Here is a 19,550-nt window from a genome sequence, read left to right as displayed (position 1 = left end):
CTTTCAAAAGAAGATTATAGTGTGAAATTCATGGAATGATTTTCAAGAAGTAACGCAGAGGAAATACTCATAAAATGAATTTTTGTTGAGTCCTTTTTAAAAAATCTTAGTTCTCTGAAACCAAATAGTTTATGCTTCTTTTTTTTTTTTTTTTGTAGAGACAGAGTCTCACTTTATGGCCCTCGATAGAGTGCCGTGGCCTCACACAGCTCACAGCAACCTCCAACTCCTGGGCTTCAGCGATTTTCTTGCCTCAGCCTCCCAAGTAGCTGGGACTACAGGCGCCCACCACAACGCCCGGCTATTTTTTGGTTGCAGTTTGACCGGGGCGGGGTTTGAACCCACCACCCTCGGTATATGGGGCCGGCGCCTTACCGACTGAGCCACAGGCACCGGCCAGTTTATGCTTCTTTTCAAAGATGATTGTATGAGGTAGATAGGATGGTTTGGTCACATCAAGCACATGAGCATTAAAGTTCTGTGATGATGACATGTGCATTGGTTTATTGTCCGACACATGTTATAGTTCTGGGTGTTCACACTCTACTGAGGAATGATGCCCAGGACCTGTCTGTTTGCTGGTAGATGGTTTCCCAGTGTGAAAACTGTTATAATTTTGGTCACACCATTCACGTCAATTTAAATCTAGCATTTGTATTTTAATTTGTTTGATTTAACTGCCTGATTATTTATAGAAATGAAATATCATTTGTACAGAGTAATACGTGATTAAGTCTGGGCCTGGTAGCTCACACCTGTAATCCCAGCACTCTGGGAGACTGAGGCTGGAGAATCTCTTGAGCTCAGGGGTTGGAGACCAGCCTCAGCAAAGCAAGACTCCCATCTCTACTAAAAATAGAAAAACTTGCCAGGTGTTGGGGTGTGCACCTGTATTCCTAGCTACTTGGGAGGCTGAGGCAGGAAGATCGCTTGAGCCCAGAAGTTTGAAGTTGCTATGAGCTGGGTTGAGCTCACAGCACTCTTGGCCTGGGTGACAAAGTGAGACTCTGTCTCAAAAAAAAAAAAGAGGGCGGCGCCTGTGGCTCAGTCCTCAGTCGGTAGGGCGCCGGCCCCATATACCAAGGATGGCGGGTTCAAACCCAGCCCCAGCCAAATTGCAACAAAAAAATAGCCGGGCGTTGTGGCAGGCACCTGTAGTCCCAGCTACTCGGGAGGCTGAGGCAAGAGAATCGCTTGAGCCCAGGAGATGGAGGTTGCTGTGAGCAGTGTGACGCCATGGCACTCTACCGAAGGTGACAAAGTAAGACTCTGTTGCTACAAAAAAAAAAAAAAAAGAAAGAAAAGGAAACATAATAGAGATGATCATAAAACAAATCCAATTCTAAGAGGACTATTTTTTTTACTTTTTTTTTGGAGACAGAGTCTCACTCTGTCGCCCTGGGTAGAGTGAGTGGCATCATAGCTCACAGCAACCTCAAACTCCTGGGCTCAAGCGATTCTAGCTGAGACTATAGGCACTGCCACAATGCCTGGCTATTTTTAGACTCCAGGTCTCACTCTGGCTCAGGCTAGTCTTGAACCTGTGAGCTCAGGCAATCCACCTGTCTCAGCCTCCCAAGTGGTGGGATTACAGGCCAAGAGGACTTTTTCTAGCAGAAAGTTGACATAAGAACTTGTATACAGAAACACTATAGTTCTTATAGGTCTTTTTTTGCTTGTCAGCTTTTAATGAACTTCAGAAACTATGTGGAGTTAAAAAATAAGATGTTTGGCTCGGCACCTGTGGCTCAAGCAGCTAAGGCTCCAGCCACATACCCAGAGCTGGCGGGTTCGAAGCCTGCCAAACAACAATGACAACTGCAACCAAAAAAAAAGGGGCCGGGCGTTGTGGCGGGCTCCTGTAGTCCCAGCTACTTGGGAGACTGAGGCAAGAGAATCGCTTAAGCCCAGGAGTTGGAGTTTGCTGTGAGATATGATGCCACAGCACTCTACCCAGGGCAACAGGTTGAGACTGTTTGTCTAAAAAAAAAAATCTTTTTTGGCTCAAAAACCATGATTAAATGTCTCAAAGAAAAGATAATAGATGGAATTGAACAGGCTTATTAGCCTGGTAATGTTTTCCCAGCCCTGTTGAGCATTTCATATTTGTAATTTCTTTTTTTTTTTTTTTTTTTGTAGAGACAGAGTTTCACTTTATTGCCCTCGGGTAGAGTGCCGTGGCGTCACACAGCTCACAGCAACCTCCAACTCCTGGGCTTAGGCGATTCTCCTACCTCAGCCTCCCGAGTAGCTGGGACTACAGGCGCCCGCCACAACGCCCAGCTGTTTTTTTGCCACCCTCGGCATATGGGGCCGGCGCCCTGCTCACTGAGCCACAGGTGCCGCCCTTATATTTGTAATTTCTTAATAACACCTCTTCGCCCCCAGTCCCTCATTCGTGGACGCTAGGCACGGATGTCCCCCGGCACTGAAGGGTCTCTGAGGTGGCTGAGGAAGATCCAGTGCAGCAAATCAAGGCAAAAGCTGCACACTAGACAGAAACTTGGTGAGGAAAGACATGGAAGAGAAGGATAAAAATAATATTTAACTAGTTCTGTGAGTTTTTAAATAATTTTTAGAAATTGGGATATGAGAGTGAAATATGTGATTTCCATGTATTTAATTACAGGATGTGTTTCTGCCTTCCATCTTTAACTGAATGTTAAAAATAGATATTGATCATCTCATATAATACATTGAGGCAGAGTGTTTCTCTTGTAATAAATAATACTTTATCTAAATGTTATTTATAAGCATTAAGAGAGAAAACGCGTAAGCCAACAAGGAGCCACATACACAATGTACCTTTCACATCCTTTTTGGGTTTTAGGATTTTTTTCCTGGACTATTAGAGATGAGAAGCCTCTATTTGGAGAATTTCATCCTGTCAGTCTGTTGTGTGACTAATGTATGTGGCTTCCTGTTTTTGTTCTGAATATTCTTTGGTTCTTCTCAGAATTTTTTTTTTTTTTTATTGTTGGGGATTCATTGAGGGTACAATAAGCCAGGTTACACTGATTGCAATTGTTAGGTAAAGTCCCTCTTGCAATCATGTCTTGCCCCCGGTTCTTCTCAGAATTTTATTATGCTAGGAAATACGGAACATTTTTGCCAACTAAGCCTCAAAGATTACATTTGTCTCAGAAACATTCTCTGTGTGCGTTTAAACTAACAATTATTTCTCAGCAGCTGGGAAGTGTTTTAGCACGGTGAGGATTATTTGGCTTCTGTGACCTGAGAGCTGCTGAGCTGATTTGGGCCATGTGCAAATTCCTAACAGTAAATAAAACTTGGGGCAGGGTCGTGATAAATACCCTGTTTCCCTGAAAATAAGACAGTGTCTTATTTTAAGGTGTGCTCCCAAAGATGAGCTAGGTCTTATTTTCAGGGGACAGCTTATCTTTCCTGTAAGTAGGTCTTATTTTCGGAGGATGTCTTATTTTCGAGGAAACAGGGTACGTCCCTGAGAATGCAGCAAGATGGCTGGAGCAGGACGGGATAGGGCACATGTACACTAATGAATAAAAGACATGCTCCTGGGACTGGAGTCTGATCGATTTATTTTGCCCTGAAGACAATCATCCCATTGGAAAGAAAATTACTGGGGGGGAAATGTGCAGGGTGACCAGGACCAAGCACAGATGGCCGGCTGCAGTGCTTTCCAGGAAAACACACTGTCTTACCAAAGAGACTGGACTTAATTTTTTATCCTGTGTTAAATACCTGAACTTCAGTTTCTACCTGTTAAAAATAAAGGCAAGCTCTTTTTACTTTGTTATTGCTCACGTGAGCCAGTGGCAGGAGGGTGGCATCTAACGCTGGGCTGCTCAGCTCCCAAAATCCCATCTCCCTTTTAAAATAACATAAGGGAGAAATCTGTGAAATGAAGTTCGTGTTTTCCTGTTTCATTTTTTTAAAATACTTTTTAAACCTTACTGTTTTTAAACCATTAATGTCTCCTCTTTTAAAAAATTATTTCAAGGCGGCGCCTGTGGCTCAAAGGGGTAGGGGACTGGTCCCATATACTGGAGGTGGTGAGTTCAAACCCAGCCCTGGCCAAAAACTGCAAAAAAATAAAAATAAAAAAATAATTTATTTCAAACAGCACCATCAATCTACCATTCCTCATTCTCTCCATCAGGGAATAGTTGCCGGGTGGATGACTTCACATACTGGCCAAAGGTCTGATTAAAAGAATGGAGCACATTGTTTTTTGAGTCTGGCACAAAGAATGGAGACCTGATGTAATAGATAATCTGTTTTGCACATCTTTGCAAAATTAATCTGGATTATACTTGGCAGACATCAGGGATTGAGTGTGTACTATGTACCAGGTATTGTGCTAGGCCCTGTGGATAGAAAGACAGCCCTATATTCTCTGTGCTCCTATAGGAACACATCCGTCTAGCAGAAAAGGGAGCTAATTAAACAAAATTAAAGTGAGTTTATTGTTACAGGTTCAGATTAATGCAAAAGGGTTCTTTGCTAGCACGTAACGAGAATCTGGCCCAGGCTTGGCAACTGGGGAGGGTGTCGATGAGGAAAGATTGAGCTGGAGTCTCTGGGATGGATAGAAGCTGCCTAGGCGGGGGGTGGGGGCGGTGTTGCAGTCTGGGCATTGTGGACAAAGGGTGCAGCACAGACAAAGGCCTGGACAGTTGGAGAAATCACAGTGAGTTTAAGGATGGAGTCCAGAGACTAAACTTGAGGGTGGGGAGATGTGACATGACATGGGCCTGGGAAGGTGACAGACCACAGAATCCCTGTAGGCTCTGCTAAGCATCTTTAGATTGGGGGAGGGGGTTCTGTCACCATCAGCCCCTTCATTTTGAAATTAATGGAGGATAAGAGAGATGCTAGGAGACGAGCTAGGAAGGAACTAGTGAAAGGTGGGCAGAGAAAAGTGGATACATTCAAGACAGTTGAGTAGTGGAGATGGATTGGAAATGGTGGGCACGGGAAGGCTGCAGGGAAGACCCCCCTTAGAGGTCCCATGTGCACAGCTGGGTGGAGAATGGTGCTGTCCTCTGGGAGGGAACACCGAGGACCCTGGGTATATACGCGGCCGTCTTACTACCCGCTGATGCTGAGTAATCAGCGTTCTAGAACTCAGGAAATACTTGTTGGAGTGGAGATGGAACGTGGGAATTACTGTACTGGGCCTGATCAGGGTAAAACACATACCAAGGCGAGCTTGCTGAGGAAGGCGGCATGAAGGTGTGGAGTATAAACGTCTTAACACAGTAACTTAAGAAAATGCCAGGAAGGCTATGTTAACCAGTTTGATGAAAACATTTCAAATTGTATATAAAACCAGCACATTGTACCCTATGGTAGCATTAATGTACACAGCTATGATTTAATTAAAAAGAAGGAAGCGAAGTGAAGTGAAGACCGTGTACAGCTGAGCCTTGGGGACCCGAGTGTGTAATAAGAGAGGGTGACTTTGCACAGGAGATCAAGAAGGAACAGTCACAGAGGAAAACAGGAACAATGATGAATAGGAGTGGTCAAGGACAACGGTGTTACTGAGAAGTCAAGTTAGACGGGAATAGAAAAATAACCATTGGATCTCTGGAGTGGGAACAGAAAAAGAACCGTTGGATCTCTGGAGTGAGAGAGGCAAAAAGGTTAGAGTGTGCTGACAAGTCAGTGTGAGGGAGGCAAGGGTGTGGAATCCAGGAGTGTGCACAGTTCTTTTGCAGTCAACTACAATCGGCACAGCCTGGGACTTTTTGTTTGAGTCAAAAGATTTTTTTTTTTTTTTGGCCAGGGCTGGGTTTGAACCTGCCACCTCTGGCATATGGGGCCTACGCCCTACTCCTTTGAGCCACAGGCGCCACCCTGAGTCAAAAGATTTTTATTGTGATGATATTTTATTGTGACAATTAAAATTACAGACTACCAAAGAGCTCGTGTACTCCTGGAGGAAATGCATACACTTTTAAAAGAGGGATGATTTTTGCTCTAAAGAGGAGTTTTATTTTTAGTACAAATTATAAGATCACTCCTGAATACATTCTTGAAATGTGTTCTTTCATTCTGTTAATGAAATCCACATTTGCTTTTGCCAAGTGCCATCATACTTCAGAAAGTGATTTTATAAGCCCATTAAGGAATGGTCAGTTTTCATTTTCATTTCCTATTCCTACTATTGTTAAAAAAGAAAGAAACCCACCAAGGAAAAGGCCAGTCTCAGTCCAGGAGCTGTCAAGGAACAGTGGGACAGTCCAGCCTGGACGTCAGGATCATGACTTGCCCTACCGCCCTCCAGACCACCATTCATTAGGGCCGCCTTTTGTGAGCATTAGGGCAGGTGCCCAAAAAATTGAGGGCTTCAATCCAGGTGATTTCCTGGGAACCATCTAGTTCTCAAATCCTCTTTGATTATGCCTTTTCAGATTAAAATTTAATTTCTCATTTACTTATGTTAAGAGAAGATCTGAATAAATTAATCGGAGAGAGTTTGATCCTTATAAAATTGTTTTCCTACTCATGTGCATTTCTTTTTTTTTTTTCAATTCAAGATCAATTTATTCCCAAGTTTTGCCAACAAAGAAAAATACTGTCTGAAAAGCACCAAATCCTGGGGCGGCGCCTGTGGCTCAGTGAGTAGGGCGCCGGCCCCATTTGCCGAGGGTGGCGGGTTCAAAACCAGCCCCAGCCACACTGCAACAAAAAAATAGCCGGGCGTTGTGGCGGGCGCCTGTAGTCCCAGCTGCTCTGGAGGCTGAGGCAAGAGAATCGGGTAAGCCCAAGAGTTAGAGGTTGCTGTGAGCCGTGTGATGCCACGGCACTCTACCCGAGGGCAGTACAGTGAGACTCTGTCTCTACAAAAAAAAAAAAAAAAGCACCAAATCCTTACATTAACAACTCCTGCTTGAAATTTTAACTGTAGTGACCATGTCTCTGATGGCAATCCTTTTTTCTACTCTGTCACCCAGGCTGGGGTGGCATCATAACAGCTCTCCATAATCCAAAAGTCTTCGGCTCAAGTGATCCTCCTGCCTCAGCTTCCCAACAAAGTGAACTACAGGCATTAGCCACTGTATCTGACTAATATTAAAATTTTCTGGAAAGATAGGGTCTTGCTATATTGCTCAGACTGGTCTCAAACTTCCGGCCTCAAGTGACCGCTGGTCTCAAACTTCCGGCCTCAAGTGACCGAAGTAAGATTTATTTATTTTTTTTTTTTGAGACAGTTTCACTATGTCCCCCTTGGTAGAGCCCCGTGGCATCACAGCTCACAGCAACCTCAAACCCTTGGGCTTAAGCAATTCTCTTGCCTCAGCCTCCCAAGTAGCTGGGACTACAGGCACCCACCTCACCCAGCTATTTTTGGAGACGGGGTCTCGCTCTGGCTCAGGCTGGTCTCAAACCTGTGAGCTCAGGCAGTCCACCCACCTCGGCCTCCCAAGTGCTGGGATTACAGGTATGAGCCACTGCGCCTACCTCCAGGTGAGACTTTAAAAGAGGTGATCTACTTTGATCACTCAAAGTATTGTGAAGTCTGTATGGGGTGGTCCTGGCAGTTGCCCCAGGAGCTGAGGTCTAGCGGGGCATCTGGTGCACACAGCCCCAAGTGGAAAGGAAAGGCTGAGGTTACAGGCAGGTGGGCAGACCAATGTCGGCCTGCCCATCCTTGGAATAAAACCAAAGCACACTGTGCAGCTGCATGGGGCTTGGGTGCAGGCAGACCTATGGGGGCAGCCTGCCAGCCTGCCAACATGGGGTGCACATGTCCTGGGAGCTGTGCCCTGCTCTCACATCCTTCCTGCCTGACAGAGGCCGTGCAGGCCCAGTTGCTCTGGCTGATCCTCACAGGTTAACAGTCGCTGTTCTACCCAAGACACCAGCATCCCTCACAGGTGTAGTTTCCAGGGGCAAACTCCTTGCAGGTTGAGCTGGCCTTTGCTGGCCGCATCACGGAGGCAGAGCAGTGCCAGGGAGAGCGCAGCCAACCATGCTCACCCAGATGGGCAAGGCTGGACAAGTCGCTGCCACTCGCAGAAGAAATCTGTGCATTTCTTTACTCATAGATTCTGTTTCTAGAAAGTATATCCAAAACATTAAATGAGATTATTTTCATATTACTTGTTATGTTATATTAGAAGACATGATTTTTTTCAGGTTTTTTTTTTTTTTTTTTTTGAGGCAGCCTCACTATGTCACCCTCCCTAGGGTGCTATGGCGTCACAGCTCACAGCAACCTCAAACTCTTGGACTCAAGCGATTCTCTTGCCTCAGCCTCCCAAGTAGGTGGGACTACGGGTGCCCGCCACAACGCTCGACTATTTTTTTTGGTTGTAGTTGTCGTTTGGCAGGCCCAGGCTGGGTTCAAACCCGCCAGCTGCGGTGTATGTGGCTGGCACCCTAGCTGCTGAACTACAGGTGCTGAGCCTTCTTTCAGTTTTTCAGAGCTGCTTTATGCTTCATGTGAAGTCATCAGAAGGTGAATTGTCACCGATGCATTGAGTTATGGGCATTTGGGGAATGTTTTCTTTCTTTCTTTCTTTTTTTTTTTTTTTTTTTGCAGTTTTTGGCCAGGGCTGGGTTTGAACCCACCACCTCCAGCATATGGGGCCGGGCCCTACCCCTTTGAGCCACAGGCGCCACCAAGGGAATGTTTTCTTTATCCTGCTTTTCATTTGGAAAACAGCACATCCCTCTAACCCCCAAACCATAGTAACACACATTTTTCTATTTAACTGAAAATATCTCATAAATACTGTGTATGCCAGAAGAACAAGCATGCATGGTTACTTAGGCATCGAGGGCTATGCATTTCTGATTTTTAATTATTGTGGTTGTCCGTAAGACTTTTCCCTTTGAAATCAGACGGTCTGCATCAACTGTGAGTCTTCATTCACTTTCCTGTTTGTCTTGCTCTCCTCCCCCCACGGTCAGTTTCCTGTTTTCTCAATTCCCCTTTTTTTTTTTCAGTTTTAAATTAGAGTCCCACTGCAGGTGTCCTGTCCCACAGTGAAGAGAGCAAGAGGAGGCCCTGAAGTAGCCCGAGAAGCAGGCCCAAGAGGTGGACAGGGAGAAGCAGAGTCACTAAAGCGAAGGCCTTACAAGCCTCACCATGAGATTTGGCAAAAGATAAGCTGTTCTTTGTGCCTGAGGCGATGGCGACCCTTTATTTCAGTCCTATTTAAACTTCTGGATTCCCTGCCATAACATCTTTTTCTACCTATGGCTGGAATGAAATGTTGTCTGTTGTACAAAACAAAAAGGGAAAAAAATCAGAGCCTACAGTTTGGTGCAGGAGAGGGGTGGGTGGGACTTAACCCAGGAAGTGGGAGGCTCAAAATCAATCTGTTGAGATTTAGAATGTGCAAAACTAGGCTTCCTGTAGGAACTACCAAGCCCTCCCTCCCAAGTCCTTCTCTGCCTGGAGTTTAAAAGTAAGACTAACCTCTTTGGGACTGGAGTTCTTTGGGAATTACGGAGTGACTCATCATATTTGTTAGACTGTTGTACGCGATTTATCAAAAAAAATATAGAAAATAAGACAAAAATGCTGTAAGACAGTTTTCTACCTAGACACCTGTTTCTGTTCGACTCTGTTTTAATGGCTAGAAATGCTGAAATTGCAGGACCTTGTTGCTTCCAAACATGCTGCTCATGGGTCAGGGCGCGCGGCCGAGTGGGGCTTGATGGCAGGTCAGGTGCACCTGGGGTTGGAAAAACCACATGAGGCAAAGGACTTGCATCAAGATGGGGACTGAAATACATTAATGTGGGTGATTTAGCTAAGATGTCCGATCACCAGGAATCACGGAGTCTGGTGAGATGGCTTCTTCCGAGAGCAGGCCGGAGGATGCACAGGTGACCCACAAATCCTGGAGGTTATGGGGACTGCAGAATAGGAGCCAAGAGTCATAAATAAGTGTTGGAGTTTGCCCCCCAATATGTGACCACAAATCTAGATGGTGCCAAGATTTATTAGATCTGTTAGGCAATTGTCCCAGAAAAGCCCCTTCCTGTTTTCAACAGACCAAGACTAGCTGTCTGACTCTTAAAGTTGCAGCTCCTTTCCAAGCACAGGGAGTTTCCTACTAGACATCTCCTTATCTCCCAGGCACAAAACTTACCTCATCTCCCTTTCCCAGTTACCCGCTGAAAATTTCAAATTTATGGCCTGCCCCTAACGGCTCTTCCCACCAGAGCAGTAACTCCTTATTGGCTATTCCATTGTCCCATCACCATTCTGAGACTCCCCCTAACTGAACCTATATAAAGGTGCACTTTTCTTTTGGTCTCTCTCCCCCTCTCTCTCTCTTTCCTCTCCTCTCTCTTTCCTCTCCTCTCTCTTTCCTCTCCTCTCTCTTTTCTCTCCTCCTTGGTGCTACTCTGCAGCATCCCTCCCTCGCCAATAAAGACCTTTCGTACAAGCCTTGGTGGTCTGTGAGATCTCTGCTGGTCGAGTGCCGCCCTTTCACAGTCCATGCTAAGAAAGGCAACTGTGGATGCAGATGATTTGCGATTGGCAATCCAATGTCTCACTGGCCAGTCTTTTACCTCTCCTCCCCCAGGAGATTTTTTATTAGATATTGCAAGGCGAAGAAACCAAACCCCTTTGCCGTTGATCAAACCATATTCAGGTCTTAGATTGCCACGTGATAGATACTGCTTAACAGCTCCAAACTATAGGCTTATGTCTTTACAGAAAAAGGCATTTACTTCTGCAGGAAGAGTAACACTTAATCATTAAGTGTTGGTTCAGTTACTGGCAGACCAAGTCTCCCACACCGGGCACACCAACCCCACAAACCATGTCAGTCTCAACTAAGGTAGGGACTCCAGTGTCTCTCACAGGGCAAAGGTTTACGGTACTGATGCCTGCTTCATAATCCCCAGCTGTAAAAGCCTCAATTCCTGCCACATCAGCAGTTCAGAATGTTCCGATTAATCCATCATTAATTGGGTCCAAAAACATTCTTACTGCTACTAATATGGTGTCATCACAGAATACTGCCAATCCTCAAGTGCATTGAAAAGAAAACATGAAGATGATGATGATGACTGTGATAATTTGTAATCTAGCCTTGATGCTTGTGACATGTGTATTTGGCCTTAAATCTATTGTACTGAAATTAATCATGCATGCTGGATGTCTTCAAATTGTGTTTTAGAAAACTTAAATAATATTTAACAAGTAAATATAGTTACTATACTTTTCAATTGAAATGTTGAATTTTCGGGTGGCGCCTGTGGCTCAGTGAGTAGGGCGCCAGCCCCATATGCCGAGGGTGGCGGGTTCAAGCCCAGCCCCAGCCAAACTGCAACAAAAAATAGCCGGGCGTTGTGGTGGGCGCCTGTAGTCCCAGCTGCTCGGGAGGCTGAAGCAAGAGAATCGCGTAAGCCCAAGAGTTAGAGGTTGCTGTGAGCCGTGTGACGCCACGGCACTCTACCGAGGGCGGTACAGTGAGACTCTGTCTCTATAAAAAAAAAAAAAAAAGAAATGTTGAATTTTCTTTAGTAGGATTAGTAATGGTTTTTCATCAACTTTTTTTTAATTTTTAAATTTAAGCATTTAACATTTATTACAATAACTTTTTTTTTTTTTTTTTAGCATTTTTCCTCTCTTTGTTGTGGGAAGAGGAATCCTCCTCATCATTTTCCTCGTCTTTGTCATTGAAACAACAGTGGGGTCTCACCTCGGGACTCAGAGCAGTGAGAGGCAGCACTGCTGGACTGGTGACTCTTTGGGGCCTGAAACTGCCCACTCGCTAAAGCTACTTCAGTATCCAAGCAAAACCCTCGGTTTACACTTGTTTGGGGTATGGTGGCACCATTGGTCCACCCAAAATTTGAAACTGATTGGATAGGTGTCAGAAGTAGTCCCTGATTTAGCCAAGAAGGTCCTGTGGAGATGGCTATAATATAACTTTGCAAAGCCCTTGGTACCAGGAACTTAGCACGTTTCACATCTTCCGGAGAGCAGTTGCCTGTCTCTAGGCCCAAGGACATTCCCATCCACTTCAGTGGGAATCTGTGTCATCGTAGATCTGAAAGGTGTTGTCGAAATTAAAGAGATATTTAAGCTTGTCACTGGAGACGCTGCAATCTATGACTGTTTCTTTGTCTACAATGACGAGTTTAAAAGGCAGCTGGACAGTGGTGTTCAGAGGTGGAGGTCTCTGATTCTGCTGTTCTTTTTGACGATTTCCCTGTACCAGGTTTTTGAAAGCAATTTGGTGTAGGAGAAGCTCTTGCAGCTCACCCTGCTTCTGCTTTATCCGTTCTATCCGCTTCTGCTTCTCTATCTGCAGGTTTTGATATTCCTGAACACAGTTGATAGGTAGGCCAATCCACTTGATTTCTTTTCTATCCTTTGAAATTATGTTCATTGCCATCAGCACATTTAAAGCATCATAAACTCTTCGCCTAATGTTCTGCTCATCGTAAGCCTGCCAATCAGCTGCCGAATGGTTATTTGGATTGGTGAGCTCTGACACCAACTCATCAGCTACTTCATTATATGACGTTGTGCCTTTTTGCTGAAGTTTCTCACACACTTTCATTGAAAAATGCCTCAAGCCTTTTTCATTTCTTTGTACTTTTTTGCTTCATTTACTTTCTGAAAAATCAGAATTTGTAAATTCTCTAGCCCGTTTGCTATCATCACCAGGGACCCAGCCAGCAGCTTCTGCTACATGCGTCTGAGTAATCACTGCTGGTGCAGGGGCATATGGACTCCCAATCAGAATGCTTCCTGTACTGGTTAGATTCTAGGGTGTGCTCATAATCATTTGGGGTCCGAAATTTAAATTTATTGGTTCTAAGGTAAAATCTTCTCAACTTTGGTGAGTTGGTGCAGGGAACTGAGTCTACATGGAGTCATGTAGTTCTATAGGTATTCAAAGTAAAATGTCTGCGATTCATCCCTTGTAGGAGAATAGACCGTTCACGCAGTCTATTCACTGGGCTGCCATTTCGTGGCTGCCAACTTGGCTGCCATCGTGGAACGGTCTGGTTTTTCATCAACTTTTAAATGTAAAAAAAATAGGGGGTGGCTCCTGTGGCTCAGTGAGTAGGGTGCCAGCCCCATATGCCAAGGGTGGCAGGTTCAAACCCAGCCCCGGACAAACTGCAACAACAAAAAAAATAGCCGGGCGTTGTGGCGGGTGCCTGTAGTCCCAGCTGCTCGGGAGGCTGAGGCAAGAGAATTGCGTAAGCCCAAGAGTTAGAGGTTGCTGTGAGCCGTGTGACGCCACGGCACTCTACCCGACGGCGGTACAGTGAGACTCTGTCTCTACAAAAAAATAAATAAATGTAAAAAAAATAAAGTTGTCTTTCATCAATCTGAAAAAAAAAAAAAAGATGCTGAAATTCTCTTTTTACCTCACTGCCTTGTGGTTCTGGGTGGTCACAGTGACAGCTCACTGGTGAAGCAGATCTCTGCTGAGGATTCTGGGTTTCCTGATAACAGGGATGGACATGTCTGGTCCCGCCCATCCCGACCACCTCAGTCTTGAGTGTGGCTGTGGATGGCTGCAATTGTGCAGATGGACCTGTGGCTGTAAAAGACATGAAGAGAACCAGGTCTGAAAGTTCTGGGCGGCTGAATCAGTACCATTGGACACCTCACCAGCCTTTTGCTTCTGGTAATTGGAAACCCCTGTTTGGTTTGGCCACTTGAACGTTACTTGCAGGTGCATTGAGCACTTGGGGGAAGGGGCAAGTGTGGAGGCTCCATCTGTCAGACTTGAGAACCCAGAAAGCAACTGCACGTAACCAGACGTCTTCGTCCGCTTCCTCTGACTGATAACAGAATACCTGAAACTGGGTAGTTTTTAAAGAAAGGGAATTTATTTCTTACAGTTATGGAGGCTGGCATGGTCAAGGTTAAGGGGCTTCATGGTGAGACCTGCTGGGGACTCCATACAGAGTCCCAAGTAGGTGGTGAGGGGCTGAGAGTGGTTAGCCCCTTACAAAGCCGCCAGCACACCCCATGGTAACCTGTTAATCCATGAATAGATTTTTTTTTTTTTTTTGTAGAGACAGAGTCTCACTGTAGTGCCCTCGGGTAGAGTGCCATGGCGTCACACGGCTCACAGCAACCTCTAACTCTTGGGCTTACGCGATTCTCTTGCCTCAGCCTCCCGAGCAGCTGGGACTACAGGCACCCGCCACAACGCCCGGCTATTTTTTTGTTGCAGTTTGAACCCGCCACCCTCGGCATATGGGGCCGGCGCCCTACTCACTGAGCCACAGGTGCCGCCGCATCCATGAATAGATTAATCCAATTATGAGGCAGACCCCTCATGATGCAATCACCACTTGAAGGCCTTGCTTCTGAATACTGCCAAATTGAGGACGAAATTGTAATATGAGTTTTGGAGGGGACAGAAAATCCAACAATAACACTGGTTAAAAACAAAAATAGATCAGTAGCTCGCCTGACCCCTGCCATCCTTCCATTCTGTAGACCATCAAACCCCAGGAGTGGGGTGTGTGGGAGAGAGGGAGGGGCTGGTGGTGTGTGGACTTATGGATGGGGTCCGAGCCTGGAGCTGCTGCTGCTGGCCCAGAGAGAACAAACCAGTTCCAACCAGAAGCAAACTTCCCCACCCCGTGGCAGCAGTCCCTACTCTGCCCCCCACCTTCCTCTTTGGGCTCCTGGCTTTAGCCACCTCAGTTACCCAATGTGCCCCTTGCCCCAGCTGCAGCCTGTGCCGTCCAGACACAGCCCATCCCTAGTCACTCCCCTTGCTCTGCAAGTTGAGTGCACAGATCAAGAGAGCACTTTCACCAGACGGCAAGGTCGTGCTCAAGCCCCAAACTGGCCTCATGGGATTGTTCTGCAGGTACTCAGTAAGAAATCAAGGAAAAACTGACACTAATAGTATGCTGGACTTTCATAAGTTCGCAGGAGGGCAGGGCTGCACCGGGGCTCCCAGCACCCACACACCCCAGAGCTGCGATGTTGATGTGCTGGGAGGGAACGTCTTCATGCAGCCATGGAGGTAATGAATGGAAAACTCTTCAGCTAAACACGAGGCTGTTCTGAAATCACAGACGGCATGAGCACTCCCAGTGCTTGTCCTCATGGGACATCATGCCTGTGACTTTCTCAGACCTCCAGAAAGCTCAATGCTGTTCTGAAACTTGGATTTTGCCAAGGAAACTATGACCCTCCCTCTGTCTACTCTTCCCATCCCTTCCCGCTGCCGTACCATGCAGCTCCAGGAAAGAGTGACAGCCTTGTCAGCACAGGGCTCTTTTTTTTTGAGACAGAGTCTCACTTTGTTCCCCTCGGTAGAGTGCTGTGGCGTCACAGCTCACAGCAACCTCCAACTCTTGGGCTCAAGCGATTCTCTTGCCTCAGCCTCCTAAGTAGCTCGGACTACAGGCGCCCGCCAAAACACCCAGCTAGTTTTTTTTTTTTTTTTTCTTTTTCCTATTTGTAGAGACGGGTCGTGCTTTGCTCAGGCTGGTCTTGAACTCCTAAGCTAAGGCAATTCAACTGCCTCAGCCTCCCAGAGTGCTAGGGTTATAGGTGTGAGCCACTGTGCCCAGCCCATTTTTATATTTTCTGATTTGGTTAATATTTTAATTTTTATAACAGTAGGTAGGACAGTAGATAGGACCTACTTTAGCGTTCTGTATACTAAGAGATGTAGTTGATAAGAGGTAGCATTGGAATTCAAACGCTGGTATTAAAATTCTTTTCACTAGCTACAAATGTTGCCTTTTAAGTTACTAGATAGACTGCAATTTTTTTTTTTTGAGACAGAGTCTCACTTTGTCACCCTCAGTAGAGTGCTGTGGCTTCACTGCTCACAGCAACCTCCAACTCTTGGGCTTAAGCGATTCTCTTGCCTCCGCATCCCAAGCAGCTGGTACTACAGTCACCCACCACAACGCCCAGCTATTTTTTGTTGCAGTTGTCGTTGTTTAGCTGGCCTAGGCCAGGCTCAAACCACCAGCCTGGGTGTATGTGGCTGGTGCCGTACTCACTGAGCTACGGCCGCCGAGCATCATTTAGACATTTGCAATGAGGCTTTATCTCCTTTGTCTTTGTTGCCGCAGCCTATCTAACCCTCACCCCTATGCTCAGGAGTCTCCTTGCCCTGTCCTACTTTTTCTTTTTTTCCATAGAACCAGTAACTTTGTAACCTACCGTTTTAATTTACTTGTAATTTATTGTTTATTGTTTCCCCTCAGCAGAACCTTCACAAGGGTGGGGACATAGTTTGTGCTTTGACATATCCTAAGCGTGGTGCTTAGATTCTGGACAAATGAATAGTGAATCTTTCTACATCAGTTCTTCCACTGAAGAATCCCCTGAGCCTTGCTGTTACTTTAGGAAGCAGAGCAGAGGAGGAATAAAGGAACTGTTATTACAATTCCAGGGTGAAGTGCCTGCTGAAACCTGCAAGAACTTCTTTTCTCCTGGCATCACCTCCCAGTCTCCCTGTCTTCCCTGCTTTGGTGTGGGCCAGAACACATAGGTGACAAGCAAAGCATCATAACTCATCTCTGGAAAACTTCTGGACTACACACAGGCAAAACAGGAAGGGCACTAGGGACTAGATATATTTCTCCATTTTTTTTTTTTCTTTTGCAGTTTTTGGCCAGGGCTGGGTTTGAACCCGCCACCTCCGGCATATGGGGCCGGCACCCTACTCCTTTGAGCCACAGGCACCTTCCTCTCCATTTTTTAATTATATATTTGTGCAGGGAGTTCCTGGCTTTTCTCCACCAAAGCAGGAGTCTGGTGAACAAAGCAGCATTTAGATTCTTCCATGGTTTTTTTTTTTTTTTTTTAAACTAAGTCTCACTTTTTGCCCCAGGCAAGAGTGCTATGATATCAGCCTAGCTCATAGCAACCTCAGATTCCTGGGCTTAAGTGATCCTCCTGTCTCAGTCTCCCAAGTAGCTGAGACTACAGGTGCCTACCACAACACCCAACTAATTTTTCTATTCTAGTAGAGGTAGGGTCTCACTCTTGCTCAAGCTGGTCTCAACAACTCCTGAGCTCAAGGGATCCTCCTGCCTTGGCCTCCCAGAGTGCTAGGATTACAGGTGTGAGCCACCACATCTGGCCTGTATTCTCCCTTTTATCAGAAAAGTAGGTCCAAGCATGGTAGCTTAGGCCTGTAATCCTAACACTTTGTGAGGCCCAGGCAGGAGGATTGCTTGAGCAAAGTAATTCGAGATCAGCCTGGGCAACACAGCAAGATTCCATCTCTATGAAAAATTTAAAAGTTAGCCAGGTATAGTGGTACTTACCTGAAGTCCCAGCAACGTGGGAGGCTGAGGCAAAAGAATGGCTTGAGCACAGGAGTTTGAGGTTATAGTGACCTATGATCAGGCCCCTGCATTCCAGCTTGGGTGACAGAGCAAGACTCTGTCTCAAAATAAAACAAAAAAAAATTTTTTGGAGAAAGGAGAAAAAAACAAAAGTTAAGCAATACAAAACACAAAATAAGATGGTATAATTGTATTAAATTATACCAGCAATCGTACCAGCAATCGTACGTTTATTTATATTAAACTCATTACATTTAACCTAGTTAAAGACAAAGATTTTAAATAAAATCTACTATATACTTTGGTAAGAGAGAGAGAAGAGAAAGGAAAAAAGAGAGAGAAGAGAAAGGAAATCTAGGATAGTAATTTTAATAACAGACAATTTAGAAATTTTTTTTTTTTTTGAGACAGAGCCTCAAGCTGTCGCCCTGGGTAGAGTGCCGTGGCATCACAACTCACAGCAACCTCCAACTCCTGGGCTCAAGCGATTCTCTTGCCTCAGCCTCCCAAGTAGCTGGGACTATAGGCGCCCGCCACAAAGCCCGATTAATTTTTGGTTGCAGCCGTCATTGTTGTTTGGCGGGTCCGGGCTGGATTCGAACCCGCCAGCTCAGGCGTATGTGGCTAACACCTTAGCCATTTGAGCCACAGGCGCTGAGCCAACAATTTAGAAATTTAAGGCAAAAAGTATTGATAGGATCAATGAAAAAAAATTTATTTTTTTTGAGACAGAGTCTCTCTATGTCACCTTCAGTAGAGTGCTGTACTGTCACAGCTCACAGCAACCTCAGACTCTTGGACTCAAGTGATTCTTTTGTCTCAGCCTCCAGAGTAGCTGGGACTACAAGCACCTGCCACAATGCCCAACTATTTTTAGAGACAGGGGTCTTGCTGTGGCTCAGGCTGGTCTTGAACTGTGAGCTCAGGCCATGTGCCTCAGCCTCCCAGAGTGCTGGGATTACAGGGGTGAGCCATTGAACCCAGCATGAAAATTGAGATTTTAAACATCTCTATGAGAAGTTAATAGACAAGTAGCCTGGAAGTTAGTAAATGTGTCTAACAGGTTATAGGCAGTCAGAAAGCATAGAACACACATTCTTTTCAAATACCTGTGGAATGTTTATGAAAGCAAAGATTAACATATTATAAACAGATGGTAGGAACTGAAAAGGGTTCAGTGATGTACCCAGAGAGGAGACTGGGAGAGGTTCAGGCCAAGTATAATGAAAGGGAGCTGAGACCTGCTGGACAAAGATGCAGCCTCACTGAGAATGGTTGGGGACAGTTTTTATACTGGGCATAAAGGGAGGAAGGTTCCATAGGTTGCTGGAAGGTTCTGGCAGGTTGTCAGTCTAGGGTCTTTCTGGCGGAATCTTGGGGCAGGGCCATGTAGGCCTTTTGTGGGGCCTAGGTAGGGAAGGAAGGGAATGGGTTTAGGCCCCTAACAGGGATATTTTTGTTTATTTTATTTTTCTATTTTTAGAGACCTGGTCTTGCTGTGTAGCCCAGGCTGGAGGGCAACTGACTGTTCACAGGTGTGATGATTGATAGGGCATTACAGCCTTGAACTCCTGGGCTAAAGCCTCCTGAGTGTGGCACCATGCCCAGCTATAGCAGCTATAGTCAGTAGGTTTTATCTTTTTTTTTGTTTGTTTGTTTGTTTTTTGTAGAGACAGAGTCTCATTGTACCGCCCTCAGGTAGAGTGCCGTGGCGTCACACGGCTCACAGAAACCTCCAACTCTTGGGCTTACACGATTCTCTTGCCTCAGCCTCCCGAGCAGCTGGGAGTAGGTTTTATCTTTAGCAGAGATGGGAATCTTGCTCTTCTTCAGACTAGTCTCCAACTCCTGACCTCAAGGGATCCTCCCACCTTGGCCTCCCAGAGTGCTGGGATTACAGATGTGAGCCACCTCACCCAGCCCCGTCAATAGGTTTTTAAGTGAAGTTTTTATTTGTTTTCAGTGCATTTATTTAATTACATTTTTTTTTCTTTTTTTTTTTGTAGAGACAGAGTCTCACTTTATGGCCCTCGGTAGAGTGCCGTGGCCTCACACAGCTCACAGCAACCTCCAACTCCTGGGCCCAAGCGATTCTCTTGCCTCAGCCTCCCAAGCAGCCGGGACCACAGGCGCCCGCCACAACGCCCGGCCATTTTTTGGTTGCAGTTTGGCCGGGGCTGGGTTTGAACCCACCACCCTCGGCATATGGGGCCGGCGCCCCACCCACTGAGCCACAGGCACCGCCCTATTTAATTACATTTTTATTTAAACCATCTTTAAGATAT

General features: G+C 45.8%; 2 pseudogenes; one reads left to right on the top strand and one right to left on the bottom strand.

Moving 5' to 3' along the window:
* The first annotated feature begins 6,875 nt into the window (after positions 1–6,875).
* On the top strand, positions 6,876–11,164 carry LOC128581660 (transcription initiation factor TFIID subunit 9-like; annotated as a pseudogene).
* A 321-nt stretch (positions 11,165–11,485) lies between these two features.
* LOC128581658 (transcription factor Dp-2-like) lies at positions 11,486–13,286 on the bottom strand (annotated as a pseudogene).
* Between the last annotated feature and the right edge of the window lie 6,264 nt (positions 13,287–19,550).

This window comes from Nycticebus coucang, chromosome 3 (assembly GCF_027406575.1).
Source record: "Nycticebus coucang isolate mNycCou1 chromosome 3, mNycCou1.pri, whole genome shotgun sequence".
In the NCBI taxonomy this organism is placed as follows: domain Eukaryota; kingdom Metazoa; phylum Chordata; class Mammalia; order Primates; family Lorisidae; genus Nycticebus; species Nycticebus coucang.
The sequence above is the reverse complement of the archived record's forward strand: the minus strand, read 5'-3'. Positions and strand labels throughout refer to the sequence as shown.